Genomic DNA, 19,455 nt, shown 5'->3' with positions numbered 1-19,455 from the left:
GATTAAACAATGGAAATTTTTCAATATTTAAACAATAATTATCGGTCCAAATTTAAAAATGCGAGACGGAAAACGATATTATTTCAATATTTTTTTCCCTCAAATACGCCTGAAAAAAAAAAAACATTATGAAACTTGTTCTGCAGATTATTTTAAAAACATAATCGATTACTTAGCTTTCCGAAAATGTATAAAAACTAGGAATTTATTTTAAAGCAAACGAAATAAAATGATCAGAAAGGACGCTGGTGGAAATTTGTATTCGAACATGACCGAATTCGTACTAAAGGTCCCTCTTTAAAAATCCCACAAAATTGATTTAAAATAATAACCAATGTAAAAAAACTTACTTATTTACTTAACTTACTTACTTAATACAAATTTAAAATAAAATTTAGATACATAAACAGTTCAGTAGCTAAGTTACAATTAAAATATTTTGTATTATCATTTTAATCCTGTCTTATCATTTTAATCCTGTGCACGTTATTTACGAAGAGGATGCTGAAAGAAGAGTTGCTTTCTGTAGATTCATGCTTAATGAGGATTTAGAAGATGCATCTTTTTTGAAAAAAATCCTCTGGACCGACGAATTCAAATTTGATCAAGATGATATTACTAACTACCACAATAAACATTATTGGAGTGAAAAGGTGGACAAAAATCCTAACAAAAAGAGGCCAAAAGGGTCACCACGCCATCTATAGTGTATATAGCAGATTAAGAGGTCCCGGTTTCGAATCCGGTTCGGATAATACAAGTTTTTGTTTCCGGCTAGATATCTCAGCAGCACTCGGTGCAATGTAATAGGAACTTAAAATGCAAACTCACGTTTACTTTAATAAGAAATATATATGAGGAAACGCCATGTAAAAACAACCCGCCAGGAGCGCTTCACAATTTTCCATATATTTTTTTTTCACAGTTCACAGTTTTTCAGTCATTGGACAATACAAACCGCTATATCCCTGCGTTTTAAATCTGTAATATCTTCGAAAATATTCATTTAAAGTATATGCTGTAAAGAGCCATTAAATTCACAATGTAGTTAAGGTACTTAATTAAATAAGGATTAATGCTATATTGCTTAAAATCACTTAAAAAATAAGTCATTATTTCTCTTAAAAGGTAGAGGATAAAAAATCCTTTTTGTAGGTTATCCCTAAGAGATAGACATATACCATCGCGCACTTTTTTTAAGACCTTTTTAAGGTGTACAACACTGTACTAAATTATTTTGATCTATCTCGTAGAGTTCAGCCAGCGCTTGCAATGTATGCGTAACAAAATGTATTCATTTACATCACTTCAGAAACCTCTAAAATTATCGGTGTCTCTCTATTATATTGTGTATGTATTATACATATATACCTTCCTCTTGAATCAATATATCTATTAAATAAAAACTGCATCAAAACCCGTTGGGTCATTTTAAAGATTTAAGCATACATAGGGACAGACAGCGGTAAGCGACTTTGCTTTGTACTATGTAATGATGATAAACAATACATAAATATATTATCAGAAATAGTATTTTAAATGAAATCTCATAATTGAGCATTTCTTTATTAGCATTGGTGAATACTTTTGGGGCGAGTTTTTCATTATGTTGACTGAATCCAGTTCTTACAAAGGAATCTGGCTTATTTTTATCTCTTTAGTGGAGCATTTATTGCGGTCAGCAGAAAGGTCTCGATCGAGGGAAAATGCTATAAAATATCTCGATGCGTACTTCGGCTAAGAGCCTCTATGTATCATTGCATATCTGTAAGTGAAGTTTTCTGTTTGATGATCATTGTTTTTCTCGTTATAATGAAAATTAAAATATATTTTATTCAAATATACTAGCACATTTGAATCGTCATTTCACAAATTTATATTAAATATAAAACCGGTTCAAAAAGTAGATTTTACAGATAAGAACCAGTAATTACTCTTTTCTACCAATTAAATTACATAGCCATGTTAACATATATTCATATATAATTTCTTTATTTCGCCATAAAGATATTTAACATAACTGTTTATTTAATCATTTGATTACTTTACTTGAATGTATTTGTCATTGTGCTATGTCTTGGAAAACCAACTATTACTTGAGCTTAGATTGATTCTTAAATACATATTATACCTAAATTTTGTAAGTAAATATAGACCGAATTATATTTGCAATAGAGGCGAAGTTTGTTTGTTTCGTAAATAATTCAATTGAGATTGTTACTGCTCTAGAAACGATTGGAATTGATTAAGGTGGGTAGTAAATATAAGGTTTGATTATGTACTAGAGAAAGTGGGTCTTGCAAGAGACAAAGATTTCTAGCTCAATGTGTTTTCTATTTTATTGTGACATTTGATACGTTTTTTATTAAATATCTATTGGTACCTCTTGGGTAAGACTTCGTCGTATACCGTAACGGCAAACGATACGAAGCTCTCTTAGTCCGTTAAGCCTTCTCTATACTCCCTTATATGTAAGTGGTGCGTACTATATCTTATATCTTAAAATTTTCTATACATCTGTATGTAACTGAACTCTCCCGAACATTTGGATTGATTTTGATATTTTTTGTGTATTTGAGTGTGTGGTATAGATCGAACCGGGGCGTTACGATCAGGAAGTAAATTCTTATTTCATCGAGACGGGCAGTTAATATTATTATAATACTAAGAAAAAAATATTTATTTTATTAACGAAACTCTATTTTTATATAACTACTTATAATTATTTATTAGTTTTATTTAATCACTAGATGAAAAACTCGGCTTCGCTCGGGTAAAATAAATACAACTAAACAAATACGCTTTATCGTTTAGTTTTCATATAACTTTTTTATAAACGTTGTGATTATCCAACATCTATATTTACTATTTAAGTGGTGAAAATTAACAATAATTATTCTTTACACAGCTTCTATGACCGCACCCGTAAACGTCAAACATGGCCGCCCGTTGAACTGTCATGGCATTGAATTTAATCGATTCATTCGAAATATCTCGATTATACGAATTTTGTCGATATACAAAGATATGGTGTCGACTAAATTCATCTGCCACGCATTGTTTGACGACCACATTTTTTTTTAATTGGAGTAATGTTCAAAGTAAAATACTAAAACATTACTAATACAAAATTAGTTATATGAAAAATGACTTCAACTCGTATTATAACATTTTAGGTATTTTGTCGTCCTCTAGGAATGACTGTCTCGGTAAATAAAGTATCCATCATTCATGATCTAGTTATTAAACTGTCAGACAGTTTTACAACTTCATTCGTCAGACCCTTCAGAATATTCGGATTATAGAGCCCTAATGTAATCCAAATTTCATACATTGAATAAAACAAACGAGACAATCGTTCGTGTTCAACTAATACGATCTTGGTGGTCCTCACTGTAATCCTTTTACCACTTTTATACAAAATCGATACGTTCTTATATTCCTTATGGGCTAAGAAATAAGATTCAAAATCAATTGTATTGTTATCTTTGCAAATGTCAGTCTGGGAGCACTGAGACGCAGATGTGCATCGAAGTGTCTATCTTGATTTCACGATCGGAATACGAATTTAATTTGCGTCTTTAGTAGGGGATGTCACTGGTATTAGTTATCTGTTGGGCTTTTCGTCCGTAATGATGTTATACGTCAGTTGAATGTTAAGTATGAGTTTAGCTAAAATATATTAAACAAATGTTATATGAGATCACATGTGAAAATAATTATTTTTTGTAAATATACAACTTAGATTAATGATACGTGATATTTTTTACGTTGACGAAGTTTTAAACGTATATGATAAATTACAAATTATGGAAATAATTATATTTTCATTGTGTAACATACGACAGAATCTTTTACTATGCAAATTGTTTTATTTATTTACGTGTTAGTTAGACGTTCTTTAATTATTGATCTATGATATCGTTCTGATCGAGTTGGAGCCCCGTAGATATTTTTAATAGAGAATATCCCGCTACGCAGATGTTACAGTGCATAAGTGCGCAAACACAATTGTATTCTTCCTCTCTATTCCCTCACTCCCATCATCTAATGGGTGAGAAGCCAACTAGTGCGGAAAATAATTAAGCCCAACTGGTTTACATGCTTACAAATTACATATTATTTAAGTGCTTATCTATTTATCTATGAGGAGCCGAGTTGGCCCAGTAGTTAGAACGCGTGCATCTTAACCGATGATCGTGGGTTCAAAGCCAGGCATGCACCACTGAATTTACATGTGCTTAATTTGTGTTTATAATTAATCTCATGCTGGCCGGTGAAGGAAAACATCCCGAGGAAACCTGCATGTATCTAATTTCAACGAAATTCTGCTATATGTGTATCCACCATGCATTGAAGCAGCGTGGTGGAGTATACTTCAAACCTTCTCTTCAAAGTGAGAGCAACAAACCCCAGCAGTGGGAAATTTACAGGACGTAACTGTTGCTGTTGTATCTATCTATGATATCTTTAGAATGGGGTATTACTATGATTTACTCATTGGAAGGTATTTGTGCATGCTCGTCTGAGTAGGTACCATATCTACCGGTTATATATATATATATATTAAAGGTTAATAATATTGTGATCTAGTTCGAAGGTTAAACTAGCGCAACTACATTCACAAGAGACGTAAAATCTTATCCAAGGTTTCTGAAGCATTGCCGATGTATACATAGTATGGACGATGATGACCACGATTACTAACCCAAACAACTATCCATCAAGTGACCCATTATCGTGTCTGCTAATATTATATCAAAATGACATAAATATAATCGCTTTTTTTTTAATACAGAGCACTAATTTCATAAGAGATTACGTCAAAGCAATGCCATAATCAAGTTTGTTCAGTGTTTAAAATTGTTGTTTCAATGTTTAAAATTTCACATTAAATTCGAGCTTAAATGGCAGTTGAATAATATGAACAAAAAACTATATCCAGTTTAAAAACCCTTTTGTTATCTTTCCCTCTGATTTATCCCGCAAACTCAGAACCAACCGCAGAAGCATCACAGCATTCCGTATAAATCATGTGGCCTGGACAACAAAGCTTTGTTTAGAATTTTGCGGTCACCTGCGAAAATATTAGCGGCACACGCTCTGCTGTTCATATTCTTGTGTTTTTTTTCTTATTATTATTTTTGTTAAACTCGTTTAACACCTAAATCATCAAAAAGCAAATTTATTATTAAAAAAAAAACTAACTATCATAGAAATCATCAGAAGATACATTTTATAAGTAATATATCAAAATAGTTTCCGCCCGCGGCTCATCTCGTTTATGAGGGTAGGTGTCATGTAACTTATGTCCTTGGGTACGTTAAGCATGCAAAATGTCATGACGGCCGGTTAATTACTTAAGACTTTAAATAGTAACAAACAGACACACTTACTTTTCCATTAAATATAGTTAAATATGAATAAGTATTTAGTTACAGACTATTTTATTGTACTATAATGTGTGGTGTATTTGTGGTTATAATGTAATAACCTCAAAGCTTAGAGTTGTGCTGGCCATACACGTTTGTTGCGGCTTGGCAGTATCGCTAACAATATTTCATCAGAGATTATTTAGCGAGAAATATTTAGTACGTAATATATCAATAAGTGAATATCGAAAGTTGTTGTATATCATTTAATATAAAAAGGAGCACCTGTGTTGTTCGTAAATGATTTGCGCCATAGATGATCATAAAAAAATTACGAATTTAAATAAATTATAAATTAAACTCATTTTTACTTTTTGGGTTTATCTTGAGCAGATATTTTCAGCTCAATTGCATGTTTATATTATGAGGAGGAGCTGGTCACGGCATCAAGTACGCAAGTCTGACTGCGACGGAGCGATAAAACGCTTAGCCGAATAGCTGCTTCGTCTAAAGCGAACTTCAGACTTGCGGTAACAGCTCACCGCTGTAGCTTTCGTTTTGGTACAAGTTAAAACAATAAAAATATTGTACAAAAACTTGGTACCTAAACTTCTCCGACTTAACGGCTGGTTGAAGCCCTATTTGGATGGTGCTAGAGTCCAGTCTCCCACAAGCCATGTACACGGTCTTCGTCACATTTAGTTGGAGACCGCCGTTCTCAAGCGTACCTTTCCATAATTTGTACCCTACGCTTCAGCTCCAGCCGGCTCTCATCAACAAGTGCAATGTCATCAGCATACATCATCATCCATGGAGGCTGGTCCTGGATGCATGCCGAGACAACATCTAAAACTAAGTTGAATAAGAACGAGCTAAGAGCTTAGCCCTGGTGGACCCCTACAGTGATTGGGAAAGTCTTAGTATCGCCAATAACGGTTCTAACCACGAAAGTGGAACTGCTGTACATGTCCCTGATAATTTCAATATAGGCCTCAGATACACCTTTGAATCGCAACGCCCACCAGCTACATTGACGAGGCACACAGTCAATAGCCTTATGCACGTCTAAGAATGCCATTTGTAGAGTTCTCCTTTTGTCCCTGTAATAAGCCTCGACCAAAGTCCTAAGAGCAAAAATGGCGTCCATGGTGCCCGATCCTGGCTGAAATCAATACCGATACCCAGAGACAGTATACTCTCGGCGGAGCCTGAGGTCGATCACGCGCTCGAAGAGCTTCATGGCGTGACACATGATCTTGATCCCTCTATAACTACCACAATCCTGAACACTGACCCTGCCTTTGTATAATGGTGTGATGAAACTAAAACGCCACTGGTTAGGCATTCTTCCAGTATTCAAAATGGAGTTAATAAGCATGCGCATACCAAGAGATTCCAACGATTTCCACGCCTCGATCAATATATCGTCAGGTCCCACCGCTTTTTGGTTCTTCATGCGGCGAAGACAATCTCGAGTTTCATCGGGTGTTATTGGGGCAACAAGTCCGAGGTTAGGGTGGGTTCAGGTGGCAGACTATATGAGTGCTGATCATTCACATTTATAATATTAGTATAGATATATAAATATTATGTTTGGCAGCTTCGTCGGTCTAGTGGCTATACATACGACGAAGTACTGTGTTCAAACACCTGGTCGGGTCAATAAGAAGTTATTCAGTTTATCTGTCGAATAATTCTCAGTAGTTGCCCGATTTCTGATAGTTGGAAGTTTGTACAAACGCGTGACACGAAAAGTTCATAAAAACGTTGATCCTGCACCTGAACTCTTTTCGGTAGTGTCAAATATCCAATCGGATTATGCCATCCTATCTGATTATTAGTGCCCTATAGAGAGTGCACCTGTGTTTGCACACACTTGTGGACTATAATATGCCTTGCATGGTCGCCCTCGAGATTGGTCGCCGTGGTCAGGAGGACATAATTATGTCCTCATAATTACATACATATTATAGTACATCTATTCACTAGCTTTATTTATAGACAACGTTGTTGGGTATTAATAATAGCATAGGCTGACGGTTCTTATTTATGAAGTTAGATTACGATTTCTGACAAGAATCTGCACAAATCATATGCAAGTTGTAATTTGTAGCGTTGATTGTTTCGTCGCTATGTCAAAGTATTTGTGAGAATAAATACGACCACTTGTGTATCTGTGTGTGTGTGCGTACGTCTATATGTACATTTCATTTATATTAACTTCAAAGAAAATAATGGTTGATTTTTCATTTACTTCGATTAAACATACTTTTATGTTTACGACATAATTTATTATACAAAGTATAAACTACCACGTGACTATCTATAGAGTTATAATGTACCTACGTAGAGTCAATATTAATACAATTGCGAATTATTTAAAAAAGGTACGGCTGCCAAAGTCAAAAAGTCAAAAAACTATAAACTTATAGAATTGATTGAAAATATTATTTACATATTATATAATAAATGTTTATAGTAAATTCCTTTTGGTATATAACTTATACCACACTCCGTTCTTCACTCGTAACAGCTTTGTTGACTTGTTACTTCTTCCAACTGAATAAAGTTTTCTTTGACGCATTTGCATGGTCGATATACAGTATTTCTATATATTTCATATTGTAAATACGTGTCTCCATTAAATCTCCAAGTCAAAGTTGTTGACTGCAAAGCCGGTTATCGCTATTTACAAAGGAAATTTTCGCGGTGAAAGGCATAAAGTGAGATTTAAATATAAATGTAAATCTAATATCAGAAATGAGAGTCTCATATAATATATTAACCGTTTTCTTTAACTTGTTATCTATGGACGGTGACTTTAAAATGTAGACGTAAGTTAAAATTAATTGTACAATAATGGATTTGAAATTAGAATCAATTTTTAATGACATTGCAACGAATTGTTTTGATTTAATATTTTGAAAGCATTAAAGGAAGAATTGAATAATAAAATTATATTTAAAAGCTTTTTTTTTAGATATAGGTAAGCGCAGATATACATAAGCGGTTATGGGTTACTGGGATGCCTGATGGTAAGTGGTCAACACCGCCCGTAAACACTGGCGCCGTAAGAAATTTTAACCACTCCTTACATCGCCTTGTCCCTTGTGCCTATAGTAACTCTGGCTCACACACTCTCCAAACCGGAACACACCAATACTAAGTATTATTGTTTGACGGTACAATATCTGATGAGTGGGTGGTACCTACCCAGAACGGCTTGCACAAAGGCCTAAACACAAAATAAGAATATTCATACTTTAAAATTTTATAGCGTTTTTTTTTTTACGGTTCCTGTATTGTGTATTTTACACTTTGAAAATACTTTTGTTCCCAGAAATCCACATTTTCAACAGTATTAATATTTTGTATAACACTAAAAAATGTTAACTAAATTTCTATGAAAATTCATACGACTATAAAACACATAGACATGAAGAAACACAATAATAAAGAAATCCAGTTTCGCAAGCCTTCGTGTAATCCCCATTGACCAAGTAACACATCATTCGTTACATTATTGGCAAAGTCAATTCATCTGTATTTCTTTATATGAAGCATAAGCCAGAGTTAATATTCCATACAGGAACAAAAAAAAACAATATCTTAGATATGATAGTTTGCGTATTTAGCTGTGTATTAAATTAGCAGTGACAGGATTAAAGTAGAACTTGTCATCAATTAGTCGAGTTATTCGTACGTCATTATAAAATAAATAACAAACCACGCCCAGCGTATGAAACTAGATGCGTTCGACTTACGCCCACAAAGGTGACCCACAATCATGATTACACACTACCCATACTTGCGTCTCAACATCCACGCCCGCCGTCAATCTATATGAAAATAGATGTTAAACAAGCCTATTATGTTGTACCTATTGTTCTTCCTTTCACAACGAGGCAAATAGCTCTATTATCGAAGACAATGGACTAATGGCTTTCATAAATTAAAACGATGCTTTTGAAATCTATTGCAATCAATTTATGGCTATTTTTCTTACGTTAAAATAAATTAACTCTAATTTTATTATCTTGCTAAATTCAAACTATAACTTCTTTGTATTTTATAAGGCACTATTAATAGCAATTCTACAAAAGATTATACTAGCTGAATCCATTGGTTTTTCTGGCGTGGAATTCAACTTGGAATGAAAATTATTCAAGAACTGTAACACGATCCTTTATCCCCAACATTACTCTCTTAAAATATATTAAAAGTATCCCATGTTCATCTTTTGTATTCCAACGTGGTTTTTTGTATTCCATCATAATTGATTCAGTGGTTTAGCCGACAAAGGCTTACAGAGAGACAGACGGAGATAGTTTCGTATATATACCTATATATTAGTAAAGATTACACGACACAATGCAGGTACCTAATACAAGATTAATGTAAAATAATAATGGCATACGAGAATAAAAAAAAAAAAGTTTATTTATTATATGAATATTTTAAAATCAGTGTATATAATCATAAAAAAAAAAAAACTAAAAAATATTACTTAGCAAGAAGAAGTAAGTACAGAGAGAGAAAAAAGTAATTGAAACAACAATGACTGCAATAAACATGTATACAACATACATATTATTGTATATTCTTTTTTTTTATAGTTTTAAGGTGCAGCTATATATTTGCTAAAATAATTCAGTATGATAAACGTCCAACATAAAACATCGTCATTCCGGAAATTATAAATACACTTCTTACGTCGTCCGCATGCTAGAATTATACGCAGGAATAATTTTCGCTAAAGCAATTACATTCGCAATTAAAACCTGTGCCCTGGAGTACCGGAATCTCGAGAATCGGGGGTCTCTGGTATTTGCGAGCGACCCTAAACTGACCTCTCACCATAGGCGGAATTAAATAACTTCTGTCATAAAATATATTGTTTTATGTGTATTATACGCAGTCATTCGTTTTTATTATTACAAAGCATATCTTATACAATACTAACGACTCGCCTCAGCTTAGCACGGGTTAAATTTATTAATAAAGGAAATTAGAATTCCGCTTAACAAGAAAATATCTCGTATTTATATTTATTTTATAACATTTATTTATTCATTCGTTTGTATAAGTACCTAGTATATATAACTTATTATGATATGATATTCAGTTTGTGACGAAAATTCTCCTAATTCTGCCATGGTACCTTTTAATTTTTTTATATATACTGTTGCGTGGTACCTAGAACGCTTACATTATCATCTTTCTGGACTTCTCGAAACAAAAGTATTTTCAAAGTGTAAAATACATAATACACTAAAAGTAAAAAAAAAGAATTGGTATAAAATTAAAAAAGTATGAATTTTCTTATTTGATGCTTGATACTAAATATCTTTTGTTTTTTGTAACGTAATAATATAGTATTTAAATATAACTTAATATAATAGTGCGACGATACTGCTTTTTCTTCTAGCTTGTTTCATAAATACATTAATTTCGGACTAAAATCTCAACATTACTTAAAAATAGCCTATAAATAATGTACTAATAAAAATATATTAAAATCAGTTCTATATTTTCGGAGTGTATCAATTACAAACGCGCTAATCTTTAGACTTTATGCTATCCCATAGAAATCTAGCATTTTTCCAGGATAAATAGTAACCTATGTCATTCTCTAATACATTGATCTGGGAAAAAAAAAACAATCTATCCAATGAGAACGGTGCAGTTTTCAGGATAAAAAGCATCTGTGCTTTTCCAGGCTATAATCTATCTCTGTACCAAATTTTATCAAGATCTATTCAGCCGTTCTGGCGTGATTGAGTAACAAAACATCCATCTAAAGTTTCGCATTTTTAATATTAGGAACTATATACCTAATATTAGTCTGTTCGACCGCAATCCACATATTTCTTTCCACGTACGCACTATAGATTTTCTGAAGTAAGACCCAAATAAGTATAATTTTGTAACTTTTTTCAAGATATTATAAACCCATATGTACATTATTATCTTTAAAATTGAACAACTTGCATACAGCTCATCATCGTCCCAAAAAAAGTACCCTAAGTTCATCCTTTGAGTTCAAGCTTGCCTCAAACCGAATTTCAACAAAATCGGTTCAATCTTTTAGCCTTGAAAGCGTAACAAACAGACGGACTTCTGCGTTTATAATATTAGTTTAGTGCAAACAAGAAAAGAAACAAAACACATATGCAAAAATTGTGGAGTTATTTATTCAAAATATTTAAAGAAAGATAACAGAGGACATAATTTATCTACTATTCATATCTTAGAGATAAAAAATTAAAAGATAAGTACACAGTAAATAATTATACAGTAAATACTTTTAAATTTAAACAACAATTACTGTTGTTTAATTCATTTCTCACGTATTATTAATACTTTACATTACAAACACTAATTATAAGCGTTTCTATTGAATTTTTAATTGATATTTAAATTTTGCTATTTGCACTGTATTTTTAGAAATATTTGGTTATTAAATAAGAACTTCAAATAGACGACGGACGTACTTATTACTTACTATAAAGGGGAAAGTGGATAGATCACTCGGCTCAATATTGTATATGGAATAGATAAGCGGACGGGCAAATGGGGCACCTGGTGGTAACTGGAACACAACAATACAAAGTATTGCTGTTTGTTTGATAAAATATATGATGAGTGAGTGGTACCTAACCAGACAGGCTTACCTTTGCATATATGACGAAGTGGCTTGTCCCGGCTTGTTTTTAAAAAACATGACGTCAGCATTGCTGACGTCGCGAATGTCAGGGCTTGGATTTCTATCCATCCTCGAAGGTATGAAATTAAACACAGGAAATATTCTTCTCTGATTTATTCCAAACTGAGGAAGTCCGATCGCTTCGACGGCTCGAACAAGCCCTGGCGGACGTTCGGCCTTTTATAACAAAAATAGGTAGGAGCACTATTCACTCAATATAACACCTATTTATGGACGTTAAAATATTTCAAACTAATTTAACATCTCAAAATTCACTAAATATTATTAATTTAATAATCAAACAGTTTTCAATTAATAAAAATAATTAAAACAATAATTTCCGGGCGCGTGTTTTTCTTAAATACGTGATTTTCCGCCGACATATATTATTTGTTAAAAAATAAACAAGGGTTCAAATTGTGTTTTATTAAACTACATGTACTAAATACTAGTTACAATATTGTCATAAAATATTGTTATTTTTATATAACAAGTGTATATGTATGTACTATATCACATAATCTTCTGGCAGCTGTATACCTACATATATTATGTCAGCTTTCTGTTGACATTGACATTCGAGTGTTCGCAGTTGAGTCGTAAGAGGGAGCCCCAGTGAGGTAAACGTCAAAACGTATCGTACTTTTCGAATGACAGAATAAGTTGTATTTGATTTCAATTGTAGTCATAATCATTGCGTTAAAACTCAGTTATATACGTGAATTTTTAATTAATTAGTTTAATTTAAAAGTAAGGACGATTCAGGGTTTTTTTTTTAAATAAGAAATTTAAAGCATGATCATTTAATTGTCGATTTTCCGTTTTTAGGTTAGTATTAGTCATCAGTTAATATTAATAATGTAAAACCCATTTGTTTTTAACAAATGAAACTCTGTTTTTAGATGAATCACATTGTGTTATGCTTTAAATAAGAAAAACCCATTATCTTATATATATTTTATTTGGCTCGCTTGCATCAGTGTAAAACCATTAATTCCACTGCTGTTCAAAGTTCTCGTGACACGAAAAAAAGTTTGAAGTTTATTCCACTGTGCTGATTCAATGTAAGTCGGTAAACAAACTCACCGCAAAACTTCGTCCGACATAAGTAATTACATCGTTATCATCCGAATGTTGTCCTCCACTGTTATAATTATAAGGTGAATTTTAAACACGAATTAGACAAATGATCTCTTTGTGGTGTTTGCTCTGTATTGCTTTGTATTTTTTCCTACGATCTACCACCTTTTATATCCACTGTGCCATCTTCTATTTGTTTTATGTATATTTTAGAAATAATTTAATTTACATAAGCAACCTTCCTTGTAATATGAAGGAAGTTCTGAAATATTTTTCGCGATGTTTCCCTTCATCATCAAACAAGGGCATAATTATAGGCACAAAGCCATAAAACCATTACCGCTATCTATATTAATGAAAAAAGTTTTTATTACTGAACCATTATCCTTGTTCAGAAAAAAATTTAAAACTCTTCTATTTTACCAACTAGAACCGACCGGAAGTCATACATTTACTATACAAATATTTGCATGGTGATATGACATGATATTTTACTGATTCTGAGCCCAAACCCGAAGCAAGCACCACTAAATTCATGTGCTTAATTTTTACTTATAATTCATCTCGTGCTCGGTGGTGAAGGAAAACATCGTGAGGAAACCTGCACGCAGTGAATAAGAATTTACAATGAGTACATACTCGCTTTGGAGCCACATAATGAAGTAAGCTACAACCTTCTCTTCTAAGGGCAGAGGGAGCGTTTCCCCAGGAGTGGGACGTTATGAGACTGTAACTTACAGTTTTACAATAAACAAGCTCTATTAAAATATCCTTATTGAGTACGTATTCATTTTCCTATAGCCTGTTCCAATGAAAAAAAGGAGTTGTGATATAATTGTTTGTTATATGTGAATCGATAGTCTCGTACTATTTGCTGAGAGTATAATGATAATAATTTTACTATCCAATAAAACAATAATAGATCTTAGTATTCGAATAATTAGTCTCAGTAGGTGAATTTTAAACAGGTAATTGTAAACCAATTATCTCCTATTTCCTTGCCTTTGGAAACATTTTTTTTTATTCCTTGTTTACTCGGCAAGCCCGTCTGGGTAGGTACAACCCAGTCATCAGATATTCTTCCGCTAAACAGAAATACTTGGTATTGTTATGTTTTAGAGCCGAGATGGCCCAGTGGTCAGAACGCGTGCATCTTAACCGATGATTTCGGGTTCAAACCCAGGCAGGCACCACTGAATTTTCATGTGCTTAATTTGTGTTTATAATTCATCTCGTGCTCGGCGGTGAAGGAAAATATCGTGAGGAAACCTGCATGTGTCTAATTTCAACGAAATTCTCCACAAGTGTATTCCACCAACCCGCGTTGGAGCAGCGTGGTGGAATATGTTCCAAACCTTCTCCTCAAGGGAGAGGAGGCCTTTGCCTAGCAGTGGGAAATTTACAGGCTGCTAATGTAAAAAAAAATGTTATGTTTCGGTTTAAAAGGTGATTAAGTCAGTGTAACTACTGGAACAAAGTTCCCGTGGTTGGTAATTAAAATAATTAATATATCTTACTGCACCAATGTCTATAGTTGGTGCTAATCACTGACAATCATTTGCCCGCCAATAAAAAAAATCCACGTCATATTATATACCTACAATTGTCTTATCAAATAACGTCAAATAACGTTGTGTTGTGAAATTTGAGTGTTTGTGGAAACTCGAATTTATGAGCAAATTATATTATATGTTTACTTATCATTTAATCGCATTTGCTAATTTGAAAACATAAGGTAATACATATTTATAATATTTGTTTCAATGTACATATGCAATATTTTACCATTTATGAGCAAGTCAGGTTGGCCGAGTGGTCTAAGGCGCCAGATTTAAGCTCTGGTTCCCGAGAGGGAGCGTGGGTTCGAACCCCACACCTGACAGTTGGATAGTCATACATTTCGTTTTGATTTTTTAATGTATTTAAATATTAATACAGTATATGATTTAATTTTTTCAATAAATATCATCAATAATAGTGCATCAATTCAAAGAGAAAAATTGGTCCTTGAATTTATACACATTGCATAAATAAATAAAAATACTACTTACATTATGTCTTTCTGATAAATTTAGACAAATGTTATATAATCTTATTGAATAAAATCGTTATTTTAATTCATTGCTGTATTAGAAAAAATATTTAATAAAAATACATACTTACCTTCAGTTATATCTTTAAAATAAAACAATTAAATACACTATACATGAACTAGGCTGATAACATGTTAACTTACATTTGTTATATGTTCCGGATAGATAAATATACACTAATGAATCAATTTCAGATAATATGAGATAAAAAAAAAAAACGATAGCTCTCGTGGGAAACACAGCTTACTCTATATATTATGTATTAAATATAAATAACACATTAAAATAAATTAAAAACGTCTGAGAATAACTAAATGATAATACCAAATTTTTTATTACAAATATTAAATAGAAATACAATGAAATCGTATACAATAAAAAGAGACTTAGGTCTTTGCCACGTAAAACAACTGCGTTCTAAAATATATAATAACAAAACTTAATAATTTTGCTTTTAAAAAGTTAAATCATTTTCATAGAAATATCCAGTACCAAGATAGCAGAAGTTCATCATTTAAAAAATACAATATATTAAAATTTAAATCAACAATTAAACCCGACTTACGTCCTGCCTGTAATATCAATTGTCTTCGCGATCGGTCGAACGCTATAGAAATCGATGTACTGCAACGCTATCAACAATATGGATATATTGAAAACCTACTTTATAAAAAACTTATATGCACCAATTTTCTAATAATCTAATAAACCGATATCCCAACATCCATTTTTATATGGCCTCATAGCATAATAAATTATGTTTGATACGTACTTTTAGTTTCGTGTGTGCTGGTAGAGTGATTCCCAAACTACAGTTGAATCTAGTTTAGGAGTCAGAGTCGCATAATATCATTGTATCTTACTATTGTGTTACGAAAAAGATTACTATTATATATTTAAGTTAGGATGATAAAATAGACATATATCATCACGGGTTTTTTGATAAAAAGTACTAATTTAGATATTTTTATCTAAAAAAAGGCAGCGTTCGTAAGAAATGTATTTGTTCGTCTGGTTTTCCATCGAATTCAACGCAATATTAGTTCCTGATATATAGCTTACATCGATCTTAAAGATTCATTCCAAATAAATATTCAGAGAAATGTAAAAAAATCTAAATATTTCGCATGTTCTCATTACGTACGTGTCTTCAGTACCTATCAGTTTATCAGATAATTTGAATAAAATGAACTTCAGCGGTCTTTTATTTCAGTATAACTCGTATTCTCTCAGCGATGTTTTGATATAATTAATGTTTTTCGTAATTAATACTTGATGACGTCACGGACGGTGTGGAGCTACGTACAGTGTAGTATTGTCAGTGAGTCACATAAAACGGTCAGTAAAGCTGTGCATAAAACTGATTTATGTATTTAATGGATGTTTTGGAACATATTATGGTGACTTTTTCTACAAATATTAAAAATTTCAACCGTCATGACAATTTTCAATTTTTAATATGATATGCCCATTGGCGCGCTTTGGGTGTGAGATTGAGTCGTCAGAATGATACTCTCCTGTGCCGTCTTGCCCCCTTTCCGCTCTCTACTCCCAATTGTACATAGCGCATTTTATACTTCGTTCTATTTACTATTGAAATAATAAAAAATGTATATTAATATTTGACCAGTTTTGCTTTCGTCTATTGCATATTTATAATAGAAATTGCACATACCACATCACATGCTACATGTTGCTGTATACGAGCGTCCACCCCCACACACAGATCACTTCTTAAAATTTCTCCGGATAGAAAAGTAAAGTAATAATATGAATAATAAAAAATCTCTTCTAAAGTGCAAGTAAACTTCAGTTAAAAAGTAGAATTATTCGAATGTTTAGATGGAACTATATGAATTATTGTATTTACATTCCCAAAACTCTGCGTAACACTATGAATTCTTCTTTAGGGTTAAAATATTTTAGACATCCTAGACAAGTCAGGTTGGCCGAGTGGTCTAAGGCGCCAGATTTAAGCTCTGGTTCCCGAGAGGGAGCGTGGGTTCGAACCCCACACCTGACATATTCATTTTGCAACGAAAAGTCAATGAACAGTCCTTAAAAATAAAACCATTAAAAATAAGACTTTTTGCTGTTATTTGGAATGCAGGAAAACTTTACATATATAATATTGAAGCGATTAAATTACACGCGTTTATTTTAACACCAGCTATTAATTTATCAAACAATGTAGTTAACACCGCAACTAACTAATTGACTTCAGATACGAAGTAAAGCGTTGCCGCATAATTTGCGACACTACAAGCACAATTAAACTTTAATAGATCAGGTGTAACTTTGAGGTGTCTATTGCAGCCTGCGCGTAATTAAAACGATGTTGGAACTTTGCAAAGTCGGATGCTAGGACATGAATATTCTATGCAATGAGAAACTTTGCATCTAGCTACCTAAACACGATATCGTGAATTCGTATGCTGAAACCCTAATATACGGTTATTATGTGTTCTGTGCATTTAGCTAAGTTGTGGCTGGCTTTAAGCTGGTTTTAGATAAAGTTTGCGAAACTGGGGCGGATAATTTTGGCCTATTTATTTTTAGAGCAACGACGCTCGCATATGTTTAATACAACTCCATAGCTCTTAGATACTCTGGCTTGTTACGAAATCTTTTCTAGTCAAAATCAAAATATACTTTATTCAAGTAGGGTTTTATAAGCACTTCTAATTCGTCATTTAACAAACTATGTTAAGTGAAGTTACCACCGGTTCGGAATGCAGATTCTAGCGAGAAGAACCGGCATTAAACTCAGTAGTTACTATTTTTCAACATTTAAAAATACAAAGTCGTGTTAATTAAATACAATTATATATGTATGTAATATCTTGTCTGGAAGTCAACAAGTACTTCGTTGCCCAAAATAAGAACAATGAAAATTTACAAAATTCTAGATTAGAATCAGTGTAATTTTTCTAAAATTCAATTCGATTTATCATCTGTCTATTAATATTCACTTAGAATATAATATATTATAACACTATCTTGTTGCAAACTCATTAGAACATACGCGTTCTATTATTAAACATCGCGCGTACTCAAGACGCTTAGTTGTAAGTTGCGCACAAAAGACTTTGATAGCTACCCTCTCGAGCATTAATAGAGAAAACTTTCCAAATAATTATAACGTGTTGCAGCGAGGGATCGGAGTGCACTTCAGAATAATGACGTGAGGGACGCTGATATTAGAATGTAGGTACCGTATTACGCCCTTTGAATTCCATAGTAGTCTATTTGTTGACGATTGCTCTCATGATCGAAAACATCTTTGTCTAAAAACATATAAAACTTCGAAACACCAAATATTTTGAAGACATTCTAGAATTACATAAAAAAAAAAAAAAATTAAGAATAAAAAATTAACAAGAATTTATTAAATTGACAAATAATCTGTATGTGGATATAAAACAAATTTAATTAGTTTGAATAAGTGTAATAAAATACCACATCTAGCAGTGATTTTATTACAGTCTAGTACCCTTGATAATATTCACCACGTCATATGACGACAACCATAGACGAGAATTGGAGAGATACGGACATTGTGTATAGCAACCCTACCGTTAGACACGGCTGGAAATCGATAGTGCTCTAGAAACAAAAGCCCTCATTCCTAGTTAAGAGGAAATGATGATGAGGAGATTGTAAAATCGGCTTCTAACTAACAAGAACGATCGATCTAGGTTTTTAATTTATATGAAAATTTTGAGATTTCATATCAATATTTGTATGACGGAGATGGTTATATAAAATTTATTTGTAATGTATTAAGTGATAAATACTTAGATTGACTATAATTCAGCTCAAAAATTTTTTAAAGTTATCTCGATGAATAGACGTCGACTTTATTCTAATACAGTAATTTAAATATTTCATTCTTTTTATAAAAAATATGCGTTATATTGTAGACCAGTCTTAGAACTGGTAACATAGTTTTTTTATTCATGAAGAAATAAGTCTACATACATATACAATATGTTCAAGTGGAAGACGTCTAATATATTGATTGTTAAAAATCTACAAAAACTAAATTACATTATAATTTTTATCAATTGTTGTCTTATATAAGTAATAGTTGTCGCCCGCGGCTTTGCTTGCGTTTTAGTGGTCGATCGTCGGGTGTCAGGTGTAGCTATGTCCTTCCTTGGGGTTCTAGCTTCAGACCAAATTTCATTGAATTCGGTTTAGT

General features: G+C 32.5%; 2 non-coding genes across 2 annotated transcripts; both read left to right on the top strand.

Annotated features, from left to right (window-relative positions):
- Positions 1–14,956: 14,956 nt before the first annotated feature.
- Positions 14,957–15,040, top strand: Trnal-uaa (transfer RNA leucine (anticodon UAA)). Its single transcript has one exon. It is a non-coding gene; the product is annotated as a tRNA-Leu (tRNA).
- A 2,150-nt stretch (positions 15,041–17,190) lies between these two features.
- Positions 17,191–17,274, top strand: Trnal-uaa (transfer RNA leucine (anticodon UAA)). Its single transcript has one exon. It is a non-coding gene; the product is annotated as a tRNA-Leu (tRNA).
- Positions 17,275–19,455: the final 2,181 nt, after the last annotated feature.

The sequence above is a fragment of the Vanessa tameamea genome, chromosome 11 (genome assembly GCF_037043105.1).
Source record: "Vanessa tameamea isolate UH-Manoa-2023 chromosome 11, ilVanTame1 primary haplotype, whole genome shotgun sequence".
In the NCBI taxonomy this organism is placed as follows: Eukaryota; Metazoa; Arthropoda; class Insecta; order Lepidoptera; family Nymphalidae; genus Vanessa; species Vanessa tameamea.
The sequence above is the reverse complement of the archived record's forward strand: the minus strand, read 5'-3'. Positions and strand labels throughout refer to the sequence as shown.